At 31.2% G+C, this 3,704-nt stretch overlaps 1 long non-coding RNA gene across 1 annotated transcript; it reads right to left on the reverse strand.

The window, feature by feature from the left end:
• Nucleotides 1–715: 715 nt before the first annotated feature.
• LOC127543313 (uncharacterized) lies at nucleotides 716–3,496 on the reverse strand. The gene is made up of 3 exons (XR_007949200.1): nucleotides 2,853–3,496; nucleotides 2,597–2,753; nucleotides 716–823 (listed from the first exon to the last, which is right to left on the reverse strand). It is a non-coding gene; the product is annotated as an uncharacterized LOC127543313 (long non-coding RNA).
• Nucleotides 3,497–3,704: the final 208 nt, after the last annotated feature.

The following is a 3,704-nucleotide window of genomic DNA, read 5'->3' on the forward strand; positions in this document are numbered from 1 at the left end:
TTAAGGCTGATATGTTAGTTTTGCTAAACTATTCTTCCCCGCCCTCTTTCTTTTTTTCCCCTCTTTCGATAAAAACAATATTTATATATAAATAACATTTTACACACTGTCTCCTCCATGAGAAAATGAATCCCCAGAGAGTTGGGACCAAGTTTTTGCTTTTCTTTGCATCCTTTGCACTTAACACATAGTACCTGGTTAATTAATATTAATTAACTGATTAATAAATGTTTGTTGAGAATAATGATAATCATTGGTGGTAATGATAATAATGATGATGATGACAAGGGATAGATCCCTAGGTAGAAGAGGATGATATAAATGAAACTAATATGAAAATAAATTATATTAAAATATATTATTTTATATTATCTATCTATTTATATTATTATTTAACATGTAAATATAAACATATTTTAATAATATAAGCAACTCATATAAAACATGTAGTTTAAAAAGTGCTTTCTGACAACATACTTATAAATCAAATAATATATTAGAAGAAACATTAACATAATATTACCAGGAATGTTAAAAAAAAGATTATTAGAAAAATATCCAATTTTATAAATGAGTATAAACTTATATACATTGTCCATCCATTGTGTTATGGATCATGTGAAACCTGCATTAGCAATAAACTATCAAAAAAGGCCAATTATGTTTATACTTTTTCCTCTTACAATGCAGGTATAGGATAAAACATGCAGCAAACTTACTTTAGTGTCTCAAGGGACATCTGTAAATTGTAATTGTATTCCTGTTCTCGAAGCTTAGAGAATTCTACCAAACAGGAGTGTTGTCTCTTGTTTTCATCTCTGACCTGAAAAAGAGCAGCTAGTTAGTATAAGTTTCCTCACTATTTTAAAGCAATATTTAAAGAAAATATATAAACTTTAAAGAAAAAATAATTAGGTTATTCCAAAAACAATGTTGGTGTAAAAACTACCACCAATCCAGATCTACAATATGTTTTAGTATAGGAAGATAATGGGTAACATCTACTTACTACTTGTGGTAGGAATCCAAATTTATTTATACTCCCCCCTTTTTAAACAAGCTTATCAGACTTTTGGGCTTCAGTTTCCATTTAGTCAAAGTATTGCTTCATATACTACAACTTATTTTGTCATAGCCTGATAGGCTTTCCTTCCCATTCTTGCTATGACAAAACTAACTGATAGAAATGGGGTTTTTTTTTGTTTTGTTTTTGGTGCACATAAGCCCTTCTTTGATCTCTATACAGAACTAGTAATGGTATTTCTGGGTCAAATGGTAAATATAGTTTTACAGACATTTGGGTATAGCCCCAAGTTGTTCTTCAGAATGGTAAGAATAGTCCAAAATGATAATAAATTCATGTGCCCATTGTCACATTTTCCTTTTCTGTCTTCTCTGTCAATGTGATGTGAAGTAAAATGACTCCACTTTGTATCTGCTGTAGGCATCATCTCACTATCTGACAAGTCAGTCAAATGTATGCTAAATATGGCACTTTCTAGAACTCTTGGGTTTTCTTGATGTGCCAATTAATTTATATTGATTAAGCTTTTTAATAAAATTACTATGTGTGTTGCTTTTTTATTATTTTTCTTCCTTTACCACATTTGAAGACCAATTATCTGTTTAAAGAGTTCAGAATCAAGTTGTTTTAATTTATCATAAACTCTTTTATCATTCTTTCTTCTTACCATTAAGATCTTAATCTTAGCAAGTTGATGCTCTGACTATATCTACATAACTGGAATAATTCCAACTTCAACAATAATTCTTTCCTGATTTAATAAGATATAACCAATTTTAGAGTTTTTCAGTGTTCCTTGGTGGTGGTTGTGCCCAGCATGTGCCAATTATTTTAATAAGGAGGATGTTCCTTATATAAAGGCATGAGGCTTCCATGGAATTTATATATCTGTGGCCTCTCCTATTCTTTATTCCTAAATCATGCTTAAATGATGCCTATGAAGCAAGCATGGGGGACTAGAAGGATGGCAGTACTATTGACAGTAATGTAATAATCTATATTACAGAAGACCTGTAGAAAGATAAGTACACTGATGCACTCTTCTTAGAGCCACAAATAGGTTCATTTTGTAAAATTTGTTTTTACAATTAATTTACAATTAATTCAGTTAAATTTGTAAAATAATTTGGAGTCATGCCAAAAAAAAAAAAAAAAGGTACATTTTCCTTAATTCAAAAATACCACTTCTAGGTACAAGGCTGAGAGAGGTCAAGGCAGCAATAAAATATTCATAAATACCAAAATAGTATTTTTCTCGTTTTCTCATAGTCAATAAGGATTAAACATCTATTATGTGACAAGCAGAAATACTATACTAAATACTAGAGATATAAGTGATATAATCTCCCCTCAAGGAGCTCACAATCTAATGCAAGGAGAGAAATAACAAGCAAACAAACATACATTTAAACTATATTCAGGATAAATAGGAAACAATTAATGGAGCAAGCTTCTAAGAGTAACAGATATTGGGGAAGCCTTCCAATAAAAGCTGTGATTTTAGTTGGTACTCAAAAAAGGCAGGGGAAGGAGAGCATCCTAGGCAGGTAGAACAGCCAAAAAAAAAATTACCTGGTGTTGAGATGATATGTCTTATTTGTGGAACAGCAAAGAGGTCAGTAACACTGGATCAAAGAGTATATTAATGTGTAAGTTGGGAGGATAGGTCATCAAGGACTCAGAATATCAAAGGATTTGTATTTGGTCCCAGAGGTAACAGGAAGGCAGTCTGAGTAGAAGGAAGAGTGATGAGTTCAGACTTACATTTAAGGACAATCACTTTTAAATCTGGAGGATAAAATAGAATAATAAGAGCAGGCAGATCTACCAGTAGACACTTGTAATAGCAGAAATGTGAAGGGATAGGATCGTGCATCAGATGGTGGCAGTGTCAAGTTTGAGAGATGCTGAACATGTGAAATCGATAGACCTTGGCAAAGATTCATTAGAGGAGAGAAAGGGAGAGATAATGAGAAGGTGCAGATGATGCCTTTGTGGCAAACCTGGGGGACTAGAAGAATGGTACTACCAATGACGATAATTGGGAAGGGGAGTGTTTAGGGAGAATGATAAAATTTCACTTTGAGATATTTTGAATCAAAACAGCTGAGTTATATTTGCTTAGCATATGATCCAAGATAAGTAGCTTGCTTGCTCTGTGACTCAGTTTACTCATCTGAGAAATAAAGTAATAATTTATTCTCCTAATTACTTTCCCAGGATGTATAAATTTGTTTGGCACTTTTTAAGTATTCTGGAATCTTGAAATAGCACTAACAAATTAATGATTATATTATAATTGTTATTCTGATAAATAAGATAAGTTGACTAAATTATATGTAGGATATGAATGTACAAGAATTAAGATACGTTTATGACAGAATAAATTCAGAATATAAAAAAATAGAAAAACATTTACTTCTTATTTCTTACTTAATCTCTGATGTGTAGGAACTAAAACATTAAAAACTGCCTTTTGTCTTCTAAGCAGAATGGCTGTACTAATGACAAAAAGAGATCAAGTGCTCAGGCTATTAATAAAATAAGTAACAAAGCCAAATGAATTGCAAAAAGTGATACAGAATTAATTTAGAAAATATAAAAATTTCAATCCCATAAGACATCATAAATAGTTCAGTAAGAAAACAAAACTCATGGTTCCTATTTCTAAATTATATTT

The sequence above is a fragment of the Antechinus flavipes genome, unplaced genomic scaffold, assembly GCF_016432865.1.
Source record: "Antechinus flavipes isolate AdamAnt ecotype Samford, QLD, Australia unplaced genomic scaffold, AdamAnt_v2 unplaced_scaffold120, whole genome shotgun sequence".
Classification (NCBI taxonomy): domain Eukaryota; kingdom Metazoa; phylum Chordata; class Mammalia; order Dasyuromorphia; family Dasyuridae; genus Antechinus; species Antechinus flavipes.